At 35.4% G+C, this 26,416-nt stretch overlaps 1 protein-coding gene and 2 long non-coding RNA genes across 6 annotated transcripts in view; 1 reads left to right on the top strand and 2 right to left on the bottom strand.

The window, feature by feature from the left end:
• Positions 1–10,931, bottom strand: part of LOC123636836 — a 52,833-nt gene extending 41,902 nt beyond the window's left edge. For both annotated transcript variants that reach the window (XR_006734670.1, XR_006734671.1), the window contains exon 1: positions 10,707–10,931. This is a non-coding gene — a long non-coding RNA (uncharacterized LOC123636836). The remainder of the gene's footprint in view (positions 1–10,706) is intronic.
• The window catches only part of SLC8A1 (solute carrier family 8 member A1), a 367,481-nt gene continuing 351,334 nt past the window's right edge, over positions 10,270–26,416 (top strand). For all 3 annotated transcript variants that reach the window (XM_045549470.1, XM_045549463.1, XM_045549462.1), the window contains exon 1: positions 10,270–10,456. The gene's annotated coding sequence lies outside the window, so the exon portion shown is untranslated. The remainder of the gene's footprint in view (positions 10,457–26,416) is intronic.
• LOC123636837 lies at positions 10,964–12,256 on the bottom strand. Its single transcript, XR_006734672.1, has 3 exons — positions 12,207–12,256; positions 11,722–11,836; positions 10,964–10,986 (listed from the first exon to the last, which is right to left on the bottom strand). It is a non-coding gene; the product is annotated as an uncharacterized LOC123636837 (long non-coding RNA).

Here is a 26,416-nt window from a genome sequence, read left to right as displayed (position 1 = left end):
AATATTTACTAACCTATATATCAATATAAACAACAGCAAGCCCCCTTCTGCCCCAAATTCCTCACCTGGCAGTTTATAAAGACCCTCTGGCTCCCCCTTGGCCCTGGTGAGTTCTAATCCCCTTCATCTGTCATTTGCTGCCCTTCTTAATGTTGTACAGCACTTGCTAAGTATCTATTATTATTCACTTGCTGGAGACACACTCCTGGTACTCAAGAAACTCATAGTATAATTGAAAAGGCAATGTAGCACCATAAATTATACAAAGAAGAATTAGAAAAATTCAGCTGGAGAATGGATGGACAATCTAGGCAAGGCTTCACGGTTGTTTGTAGTTTGATCTTAAAGGATTTGCAGAACTTTGAAAAAGGAAGAAATTCCAGAAAAACATGTGCAAAGGCTTAGTCATAGAGATTATGTTGTGTAGGAAGCATAGTGAAGAGTTCATTAAAATTAGAGAATAAGTTTCTGGGAAAAAGAGTGACAGGAGATGTAACAGGATGGAACATAACTGAACAATAACGATTACCTTGTGATCACTGGGAAGCTAAAGATGTTTGAACAGAACAATCAATGTAGAAATTTGCTATTGCTGATGATGGTAACATTGTAGATTTGTATTTTAGGAATGTAACTCAAATGGAAAATGAACCTATGGAGGAAGAGACTGACATTAAGAAGATCAGATCAAAAGCTCTTTTCAGGAAAAACAATGGAAGTCTTAGGAACATTGTCGGTGAAAAACAAAATACTAAATTCAAGAGATACTTGAGATTATCTTAAGGAATTCGTGGTGACTTAGATGTAGGGTGGGTGGAAAAGGAACAAGTGTCACTGAACCCTCCAGTTTGAAAGACTGAAGGGGTGGTACCACCATTTATGAAGAAGAAATCAATACAAGAAGTGGTTTGAGTGGAAAGAGCTAAGAAGTTCAGTATGGGACATGTTTTATTTGAGGTTACTGCAGTATATCCAATAGGAAAGGACAAGTATGGTAGGAATACCAAGAGAGTACAGAAGGAAGAGTGTCATGAAGAGAGGAGAGATCTGAAAATTAGTAGCTTATGCACTGTAGTTTTGATTATGAAAATTAAATAAATAACTCAGGAAAGATAAAGAAAAAGAAGACAAGCTAGAATGGATGTCTGGATTTTGTATCTGAGACCTAATTGTCCTTCAAGCAAGATACCAAAATTGAAAGTGCAGAACTATATTTTTTAGAAGAAAGCCAGAAGAAGGCTTAGTGAACCAGTAATTTGTAGATTAACTGTATTTTTCAACAATGAGATAAATTTAGCCACATTTAACAAAAATATTATCTAAGGAGTGAAGTAAATTGGAAATTCTTACAGAATATTAAGTTCAAGTGTGAATGTTAGCATTCAAACATGGGAGAATAAAAAAATCCACTGAAACTTTATTTAAAGAAATTAATAAAATGTATTTCAGTGGAAAATATTACCAAGCCCCAAGGTCTCTTAAAATTTTAAGTTATCATAAGGTTATAATATTGATGCATCCACAACATTTCATAATTGACATACCATGTATAGCTAACTCCCACAAGAGCTAAGCCCAGGAATTCTCATTATTTTTTTAAACCCTGGATTAACAAACAAAACAAAACATGATGTAACAAAGAAAGCTAAGAAGCTTATAAATAATTTTAACTTAAATTTCTAAATAGCGTCTATTATGCTAAAATTCACATATCTCTCTAACGTTGCAATCTGTCTATTTTATTTGTTTGTTTTATTTGTTTGCATTTTCCCATTTGTTACTTCCTGGCAGTATTTATTAAAGCTAATGCTAATTAAGGGATGAGACATTTGAAAAATCCCCAGAACGAAGATTTTCAGTTTTCAGGAGTTCTGTGGGCTGAAGGTAAATATTAGTATAGGTTCTCCTCTTATGTACAATATTTGTAGTGGTATGAAAATCCAAATAATTAAACTTAATTCAACTAGAATTTTTATCCTTGTTAGCCATTGTGTTATTATTAAAGCAAATTAACTTTAAGCCACAAGAAAAGGAAGTGTAGAGTATTCCCGCTATTGAATCTCAAAAGATAGCCTTGTATGCAAAAGGGAAGATAAATGCAGAAATAACACAAATCTTTTCTTATAAACGGGCATCCTTTTTTTCTCACAATGTTTGCAAAGAAGGCACTATAGTTATTGAGGTTGTAAGAAAGAGAGAAACATAAAGCAGCCTAAAGTCTTCTAAAATCACTTTCTTTTGTTTGTTACAAACATTGAAAGATACTTTCTATCCTTATCAAGCTTTCTTCTATTAATTGAATTTATTTCAAGGGTATATACTTGCAAAAAACATAAGGTACCAAATCAACCACTAACTTAAGTTAGCTTAAATTTCAGATCCACTTATATGAACAACTTCCTGTGTGAAATACATAAGACGTGAAAATTGTAGCATTCTGATTGGTTAAATAACTTAAAATAGCATTGTCCTAATTGTCAGTCAATGGGGCTTAATTATTGGAATGCAGGCTGTGATAACTTCATGTGAAGAGTTATAACCTTGTAAATGTTGTTGTTTTTACATAGTATATAATGGTTTTCAACTATATCATATAAATGAGGTGGCCTGGTTCCAATTTATTCCACAAAGAATACTCTAAATCTATTTTTCTTCTTAAAAATGACTCTAAATATATTATCATCTATGTTTTACAGTTTACACAAATCAAGTTTAGATGAATGAATTAGAAACATATTCGTGTGCAACAAGTGACAGCTTGAATTCTCAAAGTAGGCTAGGAGAGTGTTTATTTTGGTCTACAGAAACATTTCTGTATTAAAGGCCTAGTCCCTTGCACAGTTTGCCTTAAGGTAGACCTGTTTCTATTTCCTATATTTAGAGCCCATTTGTTACTGTAGCTTAAAATTCTATATATTCCATTCATTTTGTGTTATTATTATATTTATTCAATGCATGACATAAGTATTTATTGTGTACCTAGCATCATATTAGAGAACATCAGGATAAATATGTCAAAGCTTTAAAATGAGTATGAGCCCTGTCCACAAAGAGCTTAAAATCTCAAGAGATACAAAAAGAAATAATACAGAAAGCAGGACAAGATTTTTTTTTAATTTCAAAATATTATGGGGGTACAAACATTGTGGTTACATGTAATGCCTTTGCTTTGCCCAAGCCAGGGCTAGAGGTGTGCCCTTCAACCATACAGTGCGCTCCATCTGCATTAGTTGTGAGTTTACCCACCCCCACCCAGTGACCGGCACCCAGTGAATATTACTACCATGTGAGCACCTTAGTGTTGATCAGTTAGTACCAATTTGATGCCAAGTACATGTGGTGCGTATTTTTCCATTCTTGTGATACCTCACTTCTAAGGATGGGCTCAAGCTCTATCCAGGATAATATAAGAGGGGCTAGATCACCATTGTTTTTTGTAGTTGAGTAGTATTGCATAGCATGCATATACCACATTTTATTAATCCACTCATGTATTGATGGGAACTTGGGTTGTTTCCACATCTTTGCCAAAACAACAAATGCTGGCATGGATGTGGAGAGATAGGAACACTCTTACACTGCTCGTGGGACTGCAAATTAATACAACCTCTGTGGAAAATAATTTGGAGAGATCTCAAAGAGCAAAAAATAGAAATACCATTTGATCCAGCAATTCCACCACTATACATCTACCCAAAGGAAAAAAAAAAATACATTCTATAATAAAGACATCTGCACTCAAATGTTTATGAAAGATTTTTTTTTAATTTGCAAATAGAAGAATTAAAGTTAAAATTCAGAAGAGAAAAAAATAACTATGGTCTGGACAGGTGGCATAGCTTGAAAAAAGCACATCTTTGGGAGCTTAAACTGGCAGAAGTGTGTACTGTTGCCTGGAAATAAAATAATGCTTAAAAGTTAATTGCCCATTGTGAAAATGGAGGCTGATATGATAATAATCTTTGCTGCATTATTTCCTCAGATAGTCCAAAGGACAGCTGTGAGATCTTAACATCTGTGTCTTTTTAGCTCAATTTTAAGCAGCCATCTGTTCTTTCACTTCACTTATAAGGTGGACAAATATAAGTTTGGGCCCAAACAGACCCTTACTTAGATTGTTCTTGTCACCTGATACTTTGGCATTTTACCTGGATTGAGCGACATTCCTGAATGCATCTGCCTCTGGTTAGATTCCCCAAGCTTTTTTGGAGCAATATAGACAAATGAAAATTGTGTTCATAGAACTATTTCAGTGGTTAGGGAAAAGATACTCTTAGATTAGGAAACTCTTTAAGGGAAAGCTTCTTGCTTCCAATATTAGGGGTTGTCCAACTTGCACCTGAAGCAGCAGCTGTGCTGAAAGCCACAGAAAACAGCTCTTCCTTATAACTTTGGGAATGGGAAAGATCAAATTTCAGCCCTTGATATCTACAGGAAGTACTGGTATTCTTGATGTTTATGAGACAGTCTCCTTTGACTAATAAATTATCTTAAGAATAAATGAAGCAAAGAGGGGACCTCAACAATAACAAAAGAAACAATGAGCCAGCAATGTCTTTTGAAGCATTCACTGGCTTACTATGTATTGGTAGGTTATCATTTTACTTCTCTGACTCTATATTCTCATTTGTAAATGAAAATAAAAATTTATTGACAAAATTAAATAGTGAAAATGTGACTGCTCCGAAGACTTAAAAATGTAAAAGTAAAGATATGGTTATGCTTTTGTAAATTTAATTGAGCATCTAGTGCATGCCAGGAACTATCCTAGGCTCTAAGATCTGAAGAGGAAGAAGACATGCTTTTTATGCTTTTTGCCATTGAGAAGCTCACACCATATATATAGCCTGATATGGGTTATAAAAGAAATCTGGGAGAGATTGACTTCTAGCATGACAACATTTGGACCTCCACTGACTCATTCCTCAGTAAAACTGGTAGAAATTATTAAACAATAATAATGGTAATGCCTCTGGAAATTGTTTTAATGGCAAACAGCAAATGAGAATGCATCAATTTTAAAAATCTCCAAAAATTCAATAGGAAAGGCAAGCATCTGTGGTACTTGAACCAAGAATGCTCCCTCTCTTCTTCTACTCAGCTCAGTGGAACGGAGCCTCCACTCCAGACTTGTGGAGCCGAGAATCCAGGGCTTCTGCTTCTCCCATCCTCTAGCTACAGAGATTTCTTCTCAGGAGGAGGAGGACTTCAGCATTTCTTATCATGCTCCAAAGACTCAGAGAAATGTGAGACACCATTAAGTGCACCAGTATACACATAATGGCATATCAGAAGAAAGAAAGGAGAGAAAAGAGAAAAACACATATAAAGGCTGAAGTGATAATGGCTGAAACTTTTCCCATATATTGACAAACAACAACCTCAATGAACTCTAACTGGGGTAAGAACAAAGAGACTCACAAACATCATGTAAAAGTGCTAAAAGTTAAGGACAATGGTTAATCTTGAAAGCAGCAAGAAAAATGTGTCACCTACAAGGGAGCTTCAATAATATTAACAGATGATTCTCAGCAAAAACCAATAGAAGCTAAATGCCAAAGTGGTAGTATATGCAATGTGTTCAAAGAATAAAACTCTCAACCAAGAATCCTACAACCAGCAAAACTATCCTTTATAGCATAAGGCAAAATAAAGACTTTTTCAGATAAACAAAAGCGAAGAAAGTATGTTTCTAGCAGACTCACCTTATAAGAAATACTAAAAGAAATTCTTCAGGGTGAAAGCAAGTAACACCAGATTGTAATCTGAAACCACACAAACAGAGTACCAGTAAAAGTAATTATGTAATTATAAAAGACACCATAAATACATATTTTTTCTTTCTTCTCCAGAGTGATTTAAAGAGTGATTGTATAAAATTTTATATATGTTTATATGCACATATAAGGCACTGTTCAGCCTATAACATGTGGAAATGTAACATATATAATATATAATTTAATAAATGTAATATATGTGTGATATATTTGCTGATAACCACATAAAGGAAGTAGTGGGAATAAAGCTGTAATGTACTAAGAAAATGCCTACATGTGGTAAAATAATAATTATAACAATGCATTTTGAGGTTTGTAACATTAATAGATGTAATACATATAACAATACCACAAAAAAGGGGAAAAGGGAATAAACCCATATATCACTGGAATTAAGCTAGTTTAAATATGAGGCTGATTTTGATAAGTTAACATACATAGATAAACTCCAAATCAACCACTAAAAATTAACTCAAAAATATAATGAAAAAAATCATCAAAGAAATTAATATGCTACATTAAAAATATTCACTCAAAAAAAAAATCTGTACTAGAATGTTTATAGCAGCAAAATTCACAGTTGCAAAGATGTGGAAACAACCCATGTGTCTATCAACACATGAGTGGATTAATAAAATGTGGTATATGTGTACCATGGAGTTCTACTCAGCCACAAAAAACAATGGTGATCTAGCACCTCTTGTATTATCCTGGGTAGAGCTGGGACCCATTCTACTAAGTGAAGTATCCCAAGAATAGAAAAACAAGCACCACATGTACTCACCATCAAATTGGCATTAACTGATCAACACTTAACTGCACATATAGTAATAACATTCATCGAGTGTCGCAGATGGGAGGGGGGAGGAGGGGATGGGTATATGCACACCTAATGGGTGTGGTGCGCATCATCTGGGGGATGGACATGCTTGAAGCTCTGACTTGGGTGGGGCAAAGGCAATTATGTAACCTAAACATTTGTACACCCATAATATGCTGAAATAAACAAAATTAAAAAAAAAACACTGGGAGAATATTATGTGAGGTATATATTAGTATTAACATAATACATATATATAAATAATTTAATATAATATGAACAGTACAATTTAATTCTTAAGTGATTAAGTCATACTAATACAATCAAATAGAAAAACAAAATTAAAGAGAAAAAATGATGAATTTAAAAACAAAAAAAACTTTAGCTAACCTGCCCAGCTAAATCAGGATAATGTCCATATTTTTGAACACTCTATTTTCTATCTCCTTTCAGTTGACAATCTCTGCCCAAATGGGCAGTAGGGTTTTGAAATTCTTATACCTTACACACAACAGGGAGAGCTGCCAGAGTAATGGTTACTAGTTCAGAGGTAACTACTATTTATCCATTTTTCAATCATTTTTTAGCAATGCATTTAATTCTTCAACGAACCTCTGTTAAGATGGGTTTTCTGTAGGAGAGACACTATGATGGCTGCTGGGGATAAAAAACACATAACACACAGTCCCTGTCCTCCAACAGCTCAAAGTCTAATGGGCAAAGACAAAGAGATTGGGGATGGGAGGGTAGAACAATATGCTATATGTGCTTTATAATACCTGATGGTGAGGTCAGGAAAGACTTCAGAAAGGAAGAGACACTGAGCTGAATCTTAAAAGCCTGATGATATGTTCTTGTGGCAGACAAGGTGGAGTACAGATAGGTGTGGTCGTACTTTTGGAGGGAGGTGTAGACCACACTATTGAAAGGAATGGCCTGTGCAAAGTAGCCCCTGGTGAAAGATCATGCCCAGGTGAACTGTATTATATCCTTCCCCACAGAGTTAAGCAAAGAGACAACAATATATTAACTCTTGACTTCCACATTTACAAGGCTCACAGGACATCAATTAACCTCTTTTTTCAAAAACACGGTAGGACTTTAACCACTTTATCAAACGACCTCTTCCTATATATGAACCCCACAGCATCCTGCAGTGTTGGGAAAGAGCAGAAGAGAAATGAGTCCCCTGGGCCCTCCCTTCCCTGAGAGGTGGAGCCTACCCAAGGTGCAGCAGGAAACTGGCCCACTGCCACGTCAAACCTCACTGGGAACATGCCGACTCAAGTTGGCTGACCCAAAATGGGCAAACACATATTGGAATATACAAATGCCCCCTACCTTGGATGTTCCTAACTTCAGAGAAGAATTCTCAAGAAGTTTGAAGTTAAGCCAGTCAAAGAAAGTATCTGCAAATTCTTTGAACAGAAAGCAGACTCCTGGTCACTGTTATATTTAACTGTGGAGACACTGTGTGTTCTATCAGCCACCTTGTACATTAAATTAGCCTCATTAAATTGCATTCATGTACTCCCTTGCAATATATGAAGATATATAATACACATTATTTCATAGGACCATTCTAGGCTAAGGAGCTCAAGAGTCCTCCTGACTAAGGAGGAAATAGAACTCCGTGACATAGTTCACGTCACACAGCTAGCAAGTAACACAGCCAGAACCTGAGCACAGCTTTTCAATTGGAGTCCTGAGTTTATAATCTAGAATTCACTTTTTGTATTAATTATGGTTTTGTTTTTCTCACATGACAAAAAGTCCAGAGGAGCAGTTCAGGGTTGCTATAGTTACTCAATGATACTGGTAAGAACTTAAGTTCTGCCTATCTACTCCATCTACCTTTCCTTGGAGGGTCGTGCTTGTCCCCTCCTGGTCACTAAATGAATGCTGCAATTTGGCTTCAAGTTTTCCATCTGGAAAGAAAATTGGTGGAAGGGTTGCAGAGGGGGCAAAAGCTGAGCCTGTCCATTTTTAACAGATAAATATCTGTTTTCCTGAGGTCCCATGCAAGGGACTCCCGTTGACACTTGTTTGGCCAGAACTATGTAACATGGCCATCCCTAGATGTAAAGGACAATAGGAAAAAGGGTTTTGCTTTTGGACTTCTAAAGTAGAAAAGGCAAGGGAAGGGAGGGCCTTAAATGGCTCCTGGGTAAGATAAGCATCTACCATGTATAGCACTGATCTGCATTAGGTTCACTTTTTAAATACCATATCTTAATTTTCATTAGATATAATGAATTATTGCTTAGAATAGCTCTGATTGGAGACAGGAAGGAGGATACTGGAATGTCAGGATATTTTAAATTTTAAAAAAATATCCTGTCTCTTCTTTTCTGGTCTTAGTGTTTTTAGACAGAGATTACTCAAATCTAGGATTCCTCAAACTTGTCTTTAATACATCTGTTTTGTATTTTATCTTTTAATACATCTGTTTTATACTCTTTTTTTTCTCTTTTCTTTCAATTTTTAATAGAAAATTTTAAACATACACAAAGTAGAGACAGTGTATAATGAATACCTATCAGCCACCTGCAACAATTATCATTTTGCCAGTCTTGCTTTGCTTATTCCCTTTCTTTTTCCTCTGGAATATTTTATGCAAACTCATTTCATTTTTGACATGCCAAAATGAGTTATTTCTGTGTGCCTTAAATTTATTTTTACTTCTTTAAACAGGAGAACTTACAAGAGTTTTAACATGATTCTGAAAAAAATTAATCAGTGGAAAATTGTTATTTGAAAATTCTCTTCTCTTTCTCCAGATATTTTGACCTCTTATTACACAGGAGTAACAACAAATTGAAAAAAAGATAGAAATAAATTTTAAAAATAAGAAGCTAAATTTCAAAAGAACTAGAGGGTTAAGCCAAGCTTCAGCAACTCCCTAAAGAGTACCTCTCTACTGTGCAGAGCAGAATTTATACCCCCTCCTTAAGATTTAGGTCACAGTTCCATGCCATGTAAACTATTCTGGATAATGAAAAAATATAATAATTAGTATGCTATTCAGGTTTATATTCTTTGGCATTAAAAAAAAGTTTTCTAAATCTGAAACCATGTGCTAGATAGTAGCTTAGTGGGAACTGCCACAATACCCTAAATGAGAAGCTGTTCAAAATAACAGCTCCTTCTCTCTTAGAGATTTTGAATACCTTAACCCTCTGCTGTCTTTTTCTTTAAGACAAATAATCCAGAGCATTAACATCTATTCGCCATTAAATAAATAAGTTAAGTATGTATTTATTCATTCACATACAATGTCATTAATTTGTTCAACCATTCATTTGTATATTCATTCACTCATTAAACATTTCACAGGTTCCATATAGGTGCTATCACTAAAAGCTTCAAGGAATAAAACCCTGGTGAAAAACCATAATTGTATCTCTGTTTTCATCAAGCTAAGTAAACCCACACCCTAAAAGCTCTACGTGGGAATCAGGTAAAAACTGGTTCTGTGCCAAACATTTGGAGAGTAGAAAGGCCAATCTCAAAAGTATATTTGCAAAAAGTGTATAGTGTCAGGGTGGGAAATGGGCCTGGAGGAAAGGATCTCTATATGTGTATTTTTATCATCCATGTGTTGGATGAAGCGGAGAGCTGCCAGATAGCTTCTTTTCGACAGCTTGGAGTTACTGTTGGGAACAGATCCATGTATGGAAGCGAAAGCCGAAAGGCACAGATAAGCTGAGATCCAGCTATGCAAACCATGTTTAGAGACACTTAAAGGACAAGCATCCCAGGTCCTTTCTTTCTGGTAAATTTAGAGAAGCCATCATACCATACCGGATCCTTTTTCACATCCAGCCCATGCGGACCGAGCAGCCAAGGCTTGACAGAGGTAGGTGCAGGGCTTTTGTCATGAAACTTATTTGAAGGATCATTTGCAAATATTTCCTCCAAAGCCCTTGATGTCCTTTAGGATAAGATTCCAGATAATATTTTGAAAAAGAGAAAGATTTGGGTTGGGGCTGGTGACTAAGATGTATGTAACAGCTCTGCCTTCACAAGACAGGGCAGCTTGGCTACGGAAGGCAAGTGACAGCACAGATTTGCTGCCAAATAAAATCCCTTTATCCTGGGTCACTTACCATGTGGATTTTTGTGGATATAAGTCTTCTTCAATATTGCCAGTGCCTTTTGGAATGGGCCACAGCTTCCGCGGGGTTCTGCTACTCCTTGTGTATTTTAGGGTAGGGTAGGTGGGATTTGTCTTTTTCCTTGCTTGTTCTTCCGAAGCCAGCAAAAACTCGCATGTGTGACTAGTTCTTCCTTAGACATAGGAAGAGCTGCTTGTAAACGACATTATTATTTTTGGCAGCTGAAGTCATTTTTGCAGTGTTTCTCAGCAGATCGGAGGTTGATTACATCCTGTTCAAAGATTCTTGGGTTATTTTCACAAACATGGGATCTTGCGCAAGTTAAAGTTGTTGAAACCATCTGTAAGCGCTGGACTTTTCTCAGTACCTTTAAAATATTTTGTCTCTTTATTTTTTGTTAGTAACTGAAAATTTAGAAACTCGAAGGGAAATGTTTCCAAAGGTTATTATCATTTTGTCACCAGTAATGTTTTGAGAATAGTAGATTGTGGCAGAATATTAAAAATTATACGTCTCAGGAGTCCAAAGGTGAAAGTGTGAATGTGAAGACAAGACAATAGAGTACTAGTTAACCAACCAAATCATAACAATTGCACTTTGAGATGCTACTCCAACAAATTTTCAAATTGTAGTTATTAAATTAAAGCAGATCTTTTAAAATTGTTAGCAAAGTATGTGAACTCCTGCCAATCACAATAGTCTAAGGAAAAAAAATTTAAGTTCTATCTATAAAATGTGTGTTTTTCCAAGATTTAATTTCAATAATTTTTACACAAGATAATAAAATTGAAATTCAAAATTTATCTTGTTGAGAATAATATGTCTATAATTCAAGTAAGATTTGAACCAACTCTTCATTTAGCAAAGTTTTCAGTCTTATGATCGAGTATAAGGTGGAGGGAAAGACATATTGAATGTGATTTTCCTTTCCTGATGATAGACACGGCATGGAAAATGATTAACAGACAAATGTAAGAAAATAATAAAAATAGTTTGTAATACTGACCAAGGAGATGTTCTTTCGATAACTTCGATGTCTGGGAAAGGCAATTCACTGACAGCTAGGGATGAAATTACCAGTTATGTGGTGATTTCTTCCATGCTGTGAATGTTCCATCACACTAAAAAAGTGGCAGAGAAAGAGAAAATGTGGTTTTATTTCAATAATAATCCACTGTCATTATTAAAATAATTATAAAGCTAGAAGATGGATTTTTTCATCAAATTATTATTTTACATGTCTATTTACATTAGCCACACATTAAATTAACAACACAATTAAACTTACCCTTTTTATACTTCTAAAATAGGATATTTTACTTCACTTAAAAATGCTAATATTCTATAATTGAAAAGGAGAGAGAGAGAAAGAGGGAGAATAAACTGTGCCCTTTTTTTTAAACTAACAGAGACAAGCTGTCATAACTTTAGCTAAAGTGGAACAGGCCTACAAAAAGATGGCTTTAAAATACTTAATTAAACACTACATACCAGCCAGCTTCCCAAAAGGAACAGCACAGCAGGAGTCTTTGCAATTTTCAATATGTAAAAGGTTCATATAAATGATGCCACCAGTATTTGTGAACAGATGCAATGCATACATGACATCAGCTACTGTGTTTTCATTTCCTTACTGCCAAGTACATTTCAAGTGTGCACTCCTCATGAGAAATGTCTGCTCTTGGTTTTTCTCTTGCAAACAAATTTAAGAAGTGAAATATAAGTAACAGAGAATTGCTTACTGCTATTTTTGTATACAAAATGTCAACATTTATGATAGAAATTTAACGACAATCAAGTTACTTGCCCTTTTGACTCATGACTTCTTAAGTATTCAGTGATGACTATACATGTAGGACATCTTAAGGAGATCATATTTTGAGAGGAAAATTGGAAGTGTATTGAAAATGTCGGCAGTCTCATGTGGAAAAAAAAGATTTTAATGCTCTATGTCATAGTCAGCTGAGGTATGAAGCAAATTCATGGTGGCCAAGTGTGACGAAAAAGTTGAAATAATTCCAAATAGCATAGAGCACAGGTTTGGAACATCTGTCTGCATGATGGGACCAGACTGGATGGCTTGTGGGTCTTCTCCATTGTGCTACAATGGCAGGAGGAGCAAGTACTTTTCAAGGGCTTTGGTGGAGAACAATATTCCCGTACAGGTTGGGAAAGTAGGAGTAGGAAGCAGGAGAAATTGTGGCCAACAGGAAAGGTCACTATGTTTCAAGGGAAAAAAAAAACCAAAAAAAAACACCATTGGTTATTCTATTTTAAAAAAATCCCCTTGCTCAGGTAATTAAAAACTGTGAGACACTGAGTGGTCCCAGGCAGAACACCAAAGATCTCAAGAACTTTAAAAAAGATACAAAAAGCATAAAACCAGGAGAAGTTGCTTGTGAGGAATTTGAAGACCAGAGAGGCTATGTGATTTCTCCAAAGTCATCAATGGAAAGGGAAGGTTCTCTAGAATCCAGATCACCTGGTATTCTGATCAGAACTGATCTGCCCATGCAGTACCTCTTTCAAGTTTTTTATCTGAAACTCATATGATATTTTCAAGTCTCATGGCAAGGTATTAGAAGAAAATTATGTGACAGAGAATTTTTGATGGTAGTTTTAAAGTCTGTGAAGTAATGAAAGGGAAACAAATTCAAACGGCACTTAGTGCTAGTGAGGAGAAAATAGCCTTTCCTATCCCATTGACTTCTTCCCCTGCAATGAGCCATGGTTTTAAATTCTGTGATTTAGATCACTTAGCGTAGGTGATGCCCACATTGTACCCTGATGAACTAAATGTGTTCAGGGAGTCCAGGCAAGAGTAGTTAATTTTTTAATTCATTCCATAAAATTCAAACATGCAGCCAAGATTGAGAACCACTTCCTTTTTGCAATAAAATAAGTGATAACCAGTCTAATTTATTTCAACAGGGGAATTTAACAAAACCACAGCTGAAGATAAAAAAAAAAAGTACTCTTTCCCAGAAAGATGATTTCTTTGAAAGTTTTATTGCTGTAATCTTTGCTGACAAGGAATTCCTATTCAAAAGTTTTAGCATATTTAAAAAGAAGTTTTCTCTATAATAAAGGATTGATATGGATCTATTTGATATACTCCTTAGCCTGAATCCTATGTGAATCCTAACCACAATTATTGGAAGATATATATATATACACACATATATGTATGTGTATGTGTGACATTTTGGTTCTTAACTACAGGTGCTCAATGCAATTTTATATTGTTTTAGCAAATTATCAGGCAGCCATCTTGAAAGGGCATAATTTTGGATAGCAACGATTTTCTACAAAATGGATAATTTTTTTCTGAAAAGGAAAAATCATGCTTGCTTCATGCTTACATTTTTTTTATTTTTTTCACCTTCCACTATTCTGGTAAGTGCCAAGAACTTTGGAGAAAGAGTACATAATTTTATGCAAAAGATATATTAATTTCTCACATAATCAAAATGTATGAATAAGGAAATAATATTAGCCAAATAGTAAGAGGGTATATAAAGCCCATGATAGACTCCTTTCATTTAAGCAGGAGATAAAGACTGGGCTTTCAGAGCCTTGCAAAGAAGATTCTGGATGAATGCTGGTAGATCATATAAATAACTTCCTTAGATTTCATCTCATGGTAAGGAAGACTATTCAAGGCAGTATTTGGAGGCAATGGTTAGAGTGATGAGTGCTTAGGGTGACTGGAATCAGACAGCCTGAGTTTAATTCTGGCTTTTCAATGTATTGATGACAGTGAGACTTTGGACAGGGAACCTAATTTTTCAAGCCTGTAGATTTTTCTCCGTAAATGGTAGACAATAACATTAATGACCATGTTGAAGGGAGTAAGTGGCAAAATGCAAATAAAGAGTTTAGCATAGTAACCAATTAATGGTGGTATCATCCTTCAAAATCAAATGAATTTCTCACAGGAGACTGATTGATTCTCCTATTACTAGAAATGTTAAATAGAAGAGTGATCTCTTTTCTAAGAGAGTATAGATGAATTCTTAAATGCCTTTCAACTCCAAGTTTCTTAACTAATCTGGCACTAGTGCTGAGCATCTGAGAGATATTGACTTTAATACTCTTTGATTGGCTGATGATGAACATTAAATTCTTTTTCTATTTCAAATCCTAATTTCCTTTTTTTTTTTTTTTTTTGAGACAGAGTCTTGCTCTGTCTCCCTAGGTAGAGTGCTATGGCATTGACCTAGCTCACAGCAACCTCAAACTCCTGGGCTCAAGGGATCCTCCTGCCTCAGCCTCCCGAGTAGCTGGGACTATAGACACACGTCAAGATGCCTGGCTAATTTTTTCTATTTTTAGTAGAGGCAGGGTCTCCCTCTTGCTCAGGCTGGTCTTGAACTCCTGACCTTGAGATCCTCCCATCTCAGCCTCTCAAAGTGCTAGGATTACAGGCGTGAGCCAACACAACCAGCCAAAAACTATCGTTTCTGATATAAAAAATAAACAAACATAGATATACATTCATTCATGAATATTAAGAGAGATAAAAAAACTTCCAAAGATGAAGTCATACCATAAAAGAAGACAAGGGAACCAGTTAACAATGAAGATCTTAAATTATTTTCTGAACAAGATGTGTTTTAGGTAAATGAGATACAAGAATCCACTGAATATTTATTCTATTCAGATAAGTATATTGGATTCCAATTAATAATAATATAAGATAATAATTATAACTCTAAACCATTAATCTGCCAAGCAACGCGCCCTCTGAGAGACAAGATGCAATCATATATGAAATAACATTATGAACCATTATCAATTACAAGCTATTGTTGCATTTAATATAAGGAAACATAATTTTAACAAACTATTTTTAATCTACATTAATTTTACCATTGCTTTACTTATATGGATAAAATATATTCTATGAAATAAAGTCTTTTTTTTTGATTAAAAGCTTGACTTCCAAATTAAGATAAATTCATGTTCAAATCCCAGTTATGCCACTTACTGCCATGCTAGGCAATTAAGTTGATATATGTGGAACTCTTAACTACTTTCCAAGAACATTTCTAAGCAAGTTACATGCATTAATTTATTAATCCTAACATTACCCTATGAGATAGTCACCCATTTTACAGATAGAGACACTGACACCTACAAAGGTTAGACAATATGCCGAGCATCACACAGCTAGTAAACAGAGGAGTCAGGATTTGAAGATTGTGCTTAGCCTCTGTGCTATGCTGCCCCACAATCATTTCATGGCCTTTTAAAATTGGAAGCAAATAATAAAATTAATGTGTGCAAAATATTCAGTATAGGGCTGGCAAGAAATAATAGCAAAATGATGTTATTTATTCTTCCCAGATTACTGCCCATTTAATTTCATATGTTTAATGAATAAGCTAATCATTTGAAATAGTTTTTCTGAGTACCAACTACATAAGAAATAACATTAATTGCTCTTTATAAACTATCATTTCTGAATTGTCAAGTGGATATCTTTCAGAGACAAGGTTAAATTATTATTTTGTGACTGTATTCCATCCTCATACTCTCTCTGCCTATCATATTAATCGTTTCAATAAATGTACATCGAAATTGTCAGCACCCTTCCCTCCACTCGTCAACATCATATAGAAAGACAATTTGGATAAAAATGAGAAAATGAAGTAAGAATCACTAAAATGAAAGTGAGTGTTATATTCAGGAACCCATCTCACATACATATTAAATTGCATTTAAATTTTGATTCATAAATCTAAAATGAAGAACAAGAAATCCATTTGACATTCAACTTCCCTATTAGATTATGCTTATGACCATAGGGCCTTTGGGAACTCAACCTACAATTTTCACCAATATCGTGAGTTGTGCATTTAGTTTTATAAAAATTAGAGTATTTTAACTCTGGCAATACAAATTAGTTAATAGAAAAATTGGTTACTTTTTTATTTTTGCAAAAGAAATATAATGAAAGCTTACCTTTTCCCCCCTCACTTTCTAGCATGCATGTGCAGAGGAAGAGAGGTCAAATTCACTTTCTAGCACTGAATTACCACGATATTACACATTCAAAGATTACATAGTATACTGTTTTCTCAGAGATGATACTATTAACATTTAAATATTCTTTTGCCTTGAAAAGATAAATATCTACTTTGATACAGGCATAGGAAAGGAAAAGCAAATAATAATATTAGAGACTTAAACAAACACTCGAGTTCCTTCAACTCCCATAATCTATAGACTCTGACAGATTTCTTTTTTTAAATCATCAACAGTCAAAAACCGTATCAACAATAAATCATAGTAAGTTATAAAATTATATTATTATATTATTATATTATACACCTACCTTTCTGGGCAATTTAAAACATTGAAAAACAAAATGAAACAAGAATAAAGTATGCTAAAAACAAGATCCCAAAGTTACATTATTAAAAAAACTAAATTTAAATAACATTTATCTATTTAGCTTATATTCAATACCTGTGTCCCAAAGCCAAGGTGAAGGCCCATGATTTTCTTGTTTTCATGTCAAGGATTATATTCATTTTGTCTGTTTGCTTTTCTATCTATTTCATTGGCCTAGAAAGGACTAAATGGAACGTAGCAGAAAGCTATTGCAGGATTGATATGGATGCTGGGTCAGTGGGGATTTTAATTCTTCTAAGAACAATATTAGGATGATGTCTAGAGATGACCAAGACAGTATTTGATGCCTCCTGGTCAGATCTCAATTTAGGGTGAAGAGTAAAGCAGAGTGGAAAGATAGAAAGAAAAAATTCCTTTGATACTTCAGTCTCCTGGATATAGCTCTATCTGAAGCCAGGGCCACTCTTTGCATGCACAGGGGGATGATATATTCTCATTGGTAACCTTTGGTCAGATCCCAGCTGAGTAGTAGATGAAATGGTGCCAGGGACTGAGATCCCTGCCAGGCAGGCAAGAGGCAACTCCCAAAAGGGCTTGATGAGGCATAAACCAAAACAGAAATCCATCCACCCATTGAAGTACTTGAAGGAAATGTTTCTGTACCTTGGTCTGTTTTCCTATCTGACTAGGAGATGTAGTGGGTGATTTCTAGAAAGCTGTTTGCCTCTAAGTGTCTGATTTACTTGCAGATCCATTTCCCAAAGTGAAGAAGGTTGATCACATCCATATTCATCAAAAGAAGCACGCAGGTCAAAAGAGAGAGCTTGCCAATCAAAGTATCTAGAAACTGCAGGAGATACATGAAAGTTGGCAACATTATTAAAAATGTCAGTCTTCTAAAGTGAGCAAGAATGTGAAGTTATTTTTAACTGTTTTGCTAATTTATGTTGAAGAACTGAAAATAGTAGAAATATTATACAAAAGGTATCAATACATCTTAATAGAGGTACCAGAGTGCTAATGTCACTGGTGCATTGGCGATATACCTCAAACAATACCCCAACCAAACGCAAAACAAAGCAGGATAAGGAGATAGAGAAGGCTAGTGAAAGTAAAGCACGTTTTAATAGGGTGGTCACAGGAAATGAAATTCGAGCAGAAAACTAGATGAAGTGAGGAAACAAGTCATGTGAATAACTGGAGAGAAGATTTCCAGACGAAAGAGAAAAAAGCTGCAGATGTAAAGGCCTTGAGGTAGGAACATACTTGATGTGTTCAAGGAACAGTAAGCAGCCCAGTTGGGCTGGATAAAAAGTAGGAGAATTTTAAAAACATTACGTCAGAGAGATAGCCAGCAGCTACTTCATTATGTCTTCGGGGCCCATAGGTTTGGCTGAGGGTGCTAGGAAGCCACTGGAGGATTATGAGCTGAGAAATCAAATGATCTAATTTACATCTGTAAAAGTTCTTTCTGGCTGTAGTAGGCAGGATATACTGTAGAGAGGCAAAAAAAAAAAAAAAAAAAGGCAGGTGATAATAAATACCTTCATAGGTTGATTGCCTATGTAATTGATCATCAGAACAAACATATTTTTAAGAGTGAAAGAGGAAGCTGTTAATATGTAAACTGGATCAACACCAGCAAACTGGGACTGTCCCAGGTAAACTGGGACATATGTTTTCCCTAATTAAAGGGCTATTTTCAAGAATAAATGAGTACTATGTGTTCAAAGAAAGGCTAAAATTAATAGTTTCAAACTTTTTCACCAATATCTAGATTTATAAGATATTAATGGACCATAGGCTAAAAATAACTTTATGAAAGAATAAACTAGGAATGACCAGGTTAAACGCAGGTAAATTAATTCTTTACTGAAGGAATTCTTGGGGCTTTTAAGAGGTTAATCTGCCTTGGGACTATCTAAGCACTGTTAATAGTGATTCAGTGTTTCTCAAAGTCATTTGTTCAGAGATTTTATTTTTTAAGGAACTAATTAATATCTTGTGACTACAGGCTCCCTGGAACTCAACGTGAGAAAGGTTTGGTCTATAGAGTGGAATGGGTGATGAATGTGATTCAAGGATCCAATCCAGAAATTTTAGGTAGATTTCTGGGTAGATAGCTCAGAAGTATGAGAAACTCCAAACTATGATTTAAAAAAAAAATTAATTGACAAATAAAATTATATATTTTCAGGGTGTACAACATGATAATTTGATACACACACACACACACACACACGAACGGCAGTTTAGACACAAGGGCACACTAATTCAGCTGCTAGTAAAATCTCAAGGTTGTTCTGATCTCCTTGAGATGGAAGGAGATCTTTTCCCATTTTCCATGAAAATCTAATATTTGCTTTGTGCTTGTGGTTCTATGAATTTTAGTTTATGCCTGGGAGTTTTTAAATGTAAAGGCTTTGGCCTGGCACAGTGGCTTATGCCTATAATCCCAGCATTTTTGAAGGTGGAAGCAGTAGGAACACTTGAGGCCAGAAGTTCAAGACCAGCCTGGGCAATATAGTGAAACTGTGTCTCTACGAAAAATAAAAAACTTAGCCAGGTGCAGTGGCACGTGCTTGTAGTCCTGGCTACTTCAGAAACTGAGGCAGGAGGATCACTTGAGCCCAGAAGTTCCAGGCTACAGTGAGATATCTTGGTGCCTGCCACTGCAATTTACATTCCAGCCTGGGCAACAGAGCAAGACCCTATCTCTAAAAAAAAAAAAAAAATGTAAACTTTCTTGGTTCCCTATCCTTCAGAGTTAAAGACAATGATTCAGAAAAAAAACAGATTTTGAATCGGTCATTGACACAGAGGCCAGCAGAAACATGCATGGAAAACTAAAGTATGAAGGCAAGAAGATAAGCTCAGAAATTAAAGGAGCACCTGAGCTGGTTAGATAACCAAGCAGAAGATTGCTGTAGTCCTGGGATGGAGGCTGTTGTCTATGCTGGCTTCCTCATAAACTCTGATGGAGGTCGTGTGGGCAGCCATCAACCAAGACACTTGGGAACTATCACCAACTTACAGACACTGGCTTATAAAGGACCCATAAATTTTTAAAAGCTACTTAAAGAGTACCTCTCTAAATCTCTTTTTCTACCTAGTGTTTCCTTTTGCTTCTGCAACTACTCCTAACAATGGGAGCTAGCACATAAAGCAATTCCTGTGTACCAGGCACTTTTCTTAGTGCTTTTACATAGAGTAACTCATTAAATCCTGATAATAACCATAAGAGCTGGATCCTATTATCATCCCTATTTTAAGATGAGGAAAATGAGACAGGGAGAGGCTCAGTAAACCTGTTCAAGGTTACACAGATATTATAATTAATAGTAATGCTGGACAAGTCTGGCTCCAGATTCAACATTATTATACACTCCACTATGGGCAAATGCATCACAGAGGTTAACTAGGAAAAGTATGTTCTTTTGTCCTGTACCACAAGTTACAGTCCTTAGGATTATACAGAACATGATTCTTATTGCACCTGACATCCCTTGAAGTCTCTGATGACCAGCAGTTATGACATTTCTCTCAAATTTTCTCTATGGCTCCAGTTCCTTTAGTTGATCCTCTTAACATGTGTATGTGAATTCCTTCCTACTTTAATGCCTTAAAATTCTTCTTTGAATGTGCCCTAGTTTCTATTTTATTATGTAATTAGTTTGTGTGTTGAGGGGGTTGACAGCTACTACTTAGCCAAGAGGTACTTTTTAGGTAATTTTGAGAGCTTCATGTGCAGGACCTTGAGACCCACACCTGTTAAGTCTTATCTATTAAGATTTTTGTGGATCTTAAATGTTACCCAAACTATTTTCACTCTTCAACTTTGATATCCATTGTAAACATAGTAAAAATGGCTTTATATCATCATCCAATACTCTGACAAAGTATGTAGACAAAGCCAAGGACAGGGCCATGTAGCATACCTCTCACTCACTATCCATCCATAGTCAGCAGTCAGTATTCAACTCAGTTGAATTATCATTCTGTCCCTATTTCTCTATTAGCTTCAAAGCATTATACTTTTGTGTAGTTATGTCAAATATCCTAGTAAAGGTCAGAAATCATTTGTCAACAGTGTTTCTTGATCCTGCAGGTCTTAGATCCCTAAAGTTTATAAAATTAGACTGACTTGAATATGAACCTTAAAACTACATTTGATTATTTGCAATCTTATAGTTCCTATTCTAATCTGCAGAATTCCTCAAAGACTACTGATTGGTTCAATGTTATCTTTAAAAATATTTCATACACTGGGATGTGATTTCCTTGTGCAAAGCCACTGAACAAATTTAGAGCAGCTAGGTACTGTTTTAACATCATTTTTATCTTGGACTCTAGTTTCCCCTTATTAATGTTTACCATCCATTCTACAACCCATATATAAAACTGTCTATTGAACCCATTTCTGCAGAGCCTACTAACTCAAATCTAACACATTCATAACTGAGCTCAGCATTTTTACTATCCAGCTGGCTGATCTTTCTGGTTTATCTAGCTCTTTGATTAACTAAAAATCTGCTTAAACTCCCTTCTTTTACTTAATGTGTCCACACCACATCAAATCAGTCCCCAAATCCTATAGTTCATACCTCCTGAATGCTCTCATATCTATTACCATCTGTCTTTTATACTATGACTTGAGTTGCTACAATACCATGCTAAGAGATGTCTTGTCTCCACCCTGGCCACTTTCAACTACTCTCCACATTGTTGCCAAAGGAAACACAATTTTAATCAGACACACTCATATGTAAAATCCTCCTATGAATCCTTATACCTCTCAGTATAAAATTCAAATTCATTAGTTTAATACTAAAAACCCCTGAAATTTTAGTCCTGCCAATTATTGTCAGTTGCCAGCGGCTTAAGTTTACCTCTCTCTGTATCCTCATAAACATTCTTTGTCCCGTCTATCCCAAACTGCTTATGATTCACTGAAGTAGTCAGAGTGGCTCAGATTTCCATTTGCTCACATGTTTAATACTTTCTTTCTTGAGTGTCTTCTGTCCTCTTTTTTTTACTTAACAAACCCTGCTCATGCTTTAAAACTTAATCGAGTTTTAAAGAACCATTCTCTTTGCGATGCTCCACATCCCATTATCTGATTCAGATTTATATTCTCCCTTATGCTCCCACTGCACCCTGTGGACATCTCTGTGGCTGTCCTTAGTGTTGTCAACATGTATTTTTCTGCCTTTTCATTAGACTCTAAGCTCCTTGACATATATTTATCTGACTCATCTTTATATACACAGGTCTTGAGACAGTGTCTGACATATAGTAGGTGTGCTTGATAAATATTTATTGAATTACAAAACTAATAAGTCAAATTAATTCTAATTGGATGAGAAACTAGAGGAAAATGGATGCTAAGGAGTTTTTTGTTTGTTTGTTTTTGTCTTTCGCATGCCCCAAGCAGGAGGTCTGTCTTTCCTTATTTAACTCTATACCGCTAAGCTAATTTTAAGAATCCTATTTGTTCTTTACATTCTAAAGTCCACCTGACTAAATTTAAACAGATTTTTGTAATGTTACTCATTCACATCCTTAAGGATGTGTCAGCTTTGACTGATTGACTCCAAAATATACAGTCTTATTTACTGTAAGACTATCCAAGCTCACCATTCTCAAAAGCTAACAATTTCACTAGCCCCAAAGTAAGAATACACACATGGAACACTGAGTAAGTGGAATCTTTTTCTTTCACATGCAGATCCTTTTTTTTGATGACTTTTATCTCCAATATTCACAAATATTCTTAGAATAACTTTTTAAAATTCAAGCACTGGTTTGTCTGCCTATCAAGTGCAAAATCAACACATGGTGATAGTGAGAAGCTGCCATTAGCATTTTTAGCAACATTATCCAGATCTTGATCCAACTGTTTGAAGTACTTGCCATACAGCAGTATTGTCTGTCTTCAGATAGTGCTGAAACCATTTCGAATAATACTTTTACAAATGGGTTTTAATCAGACAATACTGGACACCACTTGATTAGTGAATGCATCCATTTGGATCTGGAACTTGTCTCAGTTTACCAGTGTGCACAAGCAGATATTCCAAGTGAACCTAGCCATGTAATCTGTTTATAGGTCACACGGTATGGACATCCCAATGGTACCAGAGTAATATGCTCAGATAGCATCTAAAGTTAGGCTTGGGCTTTCTATTCTTCCACGTATTAGAATCCAAGTATCTCCTGCCAGTGAGGAGGCAGTGACAATGAGTGGGTGCCTCATAGCTGCCAAAAGAGTTTTCCAGAAAGCTCTTCAAATGTAGCCCCAAATGGGTCTGTTTTATTTAGATGGATAGATAGATCAACAGAGAGATAAAAATTTATCTCTTGAGAATCAGATAATTTCTGGCATCTAATAACTGAATCACTGACAATCTTTTATGACAAAGTCTAACTCTATCAATAAAGAAGGCAAGTCTCTAAATGGAGATCAGTTTCAGTGCCTGGATGTTAAACGGAGAAGTAATATAGTCAAAATCCCAGGTCCTGGCTATAAGTTCCAAAATAGGTAGCAAGTCACAGATCTTCTCCAGACCTCTGTTTTCTCTGTGGGATGAAGAGGTTGGGCTTCATAAGCCCTGGAATAACTTCTTGTTGTAAAGTTCACAGTAAAAAGTGGTGCAAGATAATTGGGTAGTAGACTTCATAAGAAGGTTCTCATTGTATACGTTGAGTTTTAACTCACTAATAGAGACATCTGTGATTTGCTCCTACACTTGCTTCTTTTCCTGATAATTGCTTATCATTTTTACATAAATTGTCCTTGTCATTCTCATTTGATGAAAAAATAAGGAGGCACAATTCTAGAAGGAAAAGAAAAACACTCTTTAAGAGTTTGCCCTAAAATTGGATTCTTCTCTTTTCTCCCATATTTTTAATATAGGATATGCTACTCCTCAGAAAATACTTTCCTGTAAGACACAGAGAAAATAATAACAATTATTACTATGACTCCATTTGTTGAACTACATTATAAGCAGATAAGCCTGAATTTGATTGTGTGTCTCTCTGACACTAAAATCTGTACTCTTTCCACAATGTCTTGTGACTCAGATAATCATCATTTATAATGACAGCATTTATTATCATGAACACTGAAGAAATTATGCATCAGCTAACTCAGAGATATCTTTAAAACTTTATTTATCTCCAGTGTTTATGTTAAAAGTACACAGACTACAAAGTTGACAGATCTCATACTAAAACTCACCTCTCACCAGTATGATTTTTAACTTCAGTTTTAGTTTCAGTTTCTTCTTTTCTAAATTAACAATAACAATACAGACTTCACTGGGCTTGGGGTATGTGGGCAAAAAGACAGTGAGAGAGAAAGCATAAAAACATGACACATGACAAAGAGTTGTCCCTCAGTTTCTTAGAAATATGACCAAGGTCGTCAAACAGGTAGAAAACACTTGCTTCAAATCCCAGCTCTCCCAATAGCTGGCACAAATTATCTCCGTGAATGAATGACATGAACTTATCTGAACATCAGCAAAAGGAAAGACGGAGCTAAATAATCTCTAGATTCTTTTTGGCTTTAAATGTTTATCATTTATTTAACCTAAAAGCAACTTTTCGTACTCGTGTTTCTTCTTTGAAAACCAGAGCTTATTTTTAGTGTTGCACTAAAAAGGTTTTTCAAAAAAGCAATGGGATTGAGGACAAAATGTCCAGGTAGCCAAAAGAAATGACAAGTTCAGTGGTTGAGTCACCACCTGTTAGTGGGACATCCAGACCTGTCAGGTCTTTTTGTTATTAAAATGCAGGTCAAGTGATTCAAATATTTGATTGTAGTAATTACAGAGACCACCAAAGGGTAGAAGACATACACAGTCAGGAAGATTAGGTCTGACCTTAAAGACTTTCAGTTTCTCAAAGCTGCAATAATGTTTGAGAGGGAAATGGTATCAAGTATAATAAATGAATAAATAAATAAATATTGGGGGAGAGAAAATGAAGAGGGGAGGAGGAAAACCCATCACAGAGATGTAACATTTACTCACTGGTTATCCATGGACATAGATAACATGGGGAAAGCTTGCTGGATGGTAGTGGTGGGAGAACTGGGGTCTAGGTTTGGTTTCCCAAAGTTCTGTGATCTTTGGAAATTTATTTATTATACATTTTCTGGACCTAAGTCCTTTGACTATAAAATAAGAGCTTGAATTAGATGACTTCCTAAGGTCTTCACATCTGTTAAATTTTATTCATGGGAGAAACACAGATAATGTTAGGAAATATTATCCTTTTTATACATAGCTAAGCTCTTTTGTATTGTTTTTTCACATTATTATATTGAAGGAATATAAATTTTGTAGCAGGTACAGTGAATATCAGGGTTTTCAAGTCAACATTTGAGAAAATACTGCTTACCATTTCATTGTTCCTGATTTGTGCATCTCTTTTATTCTGTATCTAGTATAATACATGTGTTTCTCTATAATATGAGCAGCATTTTTGCCCATATGTTCCAACTAGATGTCAGCCATCATGAAGTTTTACTGTGCTTTATAATTTTTGTTTCTTTTCACAGATGCTATTAATACCTTGTGTTCAATAACTTTGGCAAGCTGACATTAGGTATCTTGCATTTTGAGTTTTATTCTTGGACATTCCTGGTTATCTGAATAGATACTTGCAAATCTACTACTCCTCCCCATTCCCTACAAATCATCTCAAAATATCACCATGTTCTATTCAATTTTGCATCTTTAGCATACACATGGAATTTTTTTTTTATTTCAGCTCATCATGGGGGTACAAAAGCTCAGGTTATATACATTGTCCATGTCCTGCCCATCCCCCTGAGTCAGAGCCTCAAGTGTGTCCATTCTCCAGACAGTGCGCCTGGCACTCACCATGTAGTCATACTTCCATCCCCTCCCCCCACCCCCCACCTCCCCGAGTCAGCACCTTCAAGCATGACCATTCCCCAGATGGTGCACAACACACTCATTTTTAATTTATATAAGATTCAGTAAGTACCTAAAGGACACCCATCTTTGTTTCCTCAAAACTTATTGAAATGCTAGGTATCTAGTAGGTTCTAATCAGTCTTGAATAAATTAATATATTAATAAAAAGAAACACAGTTCATGCATTCCATATATGGGTGGAAAATTTAGAAGAACAAAACATTAGAGCATGTGAAATCAGGACTAAATGATCTGAAAGCTTCACAACAAAATTATTCTGTGCTACTTACATTTTGAATTACTAAAGTTTCTGTTTATAATCAACATCAATAGTCAAAGGCTAAAACAATGACCAGAAACCTGTCTTTTCATGCTTTCCAATGAGCCATA

The sequence above is a fragment of the Lemur catta genome, chromosome 4 (genome assembly GCF_020740605.2).
Source record: "Lemur catta isolate mLemCat1 chromosome 4, mLemCat1.pri, whole genome shotgun sequence".
NCBI lineage: Eukaryota > Metazoa > Chordata > Mammalia > Primates > Lemuridae > Lemur > Lemur catta.
The sequence above is the reverse complement of the archived record's forward strand: the minus strand, read 5'-3'. Positions and strand labels throughout refer to the sequence as shown.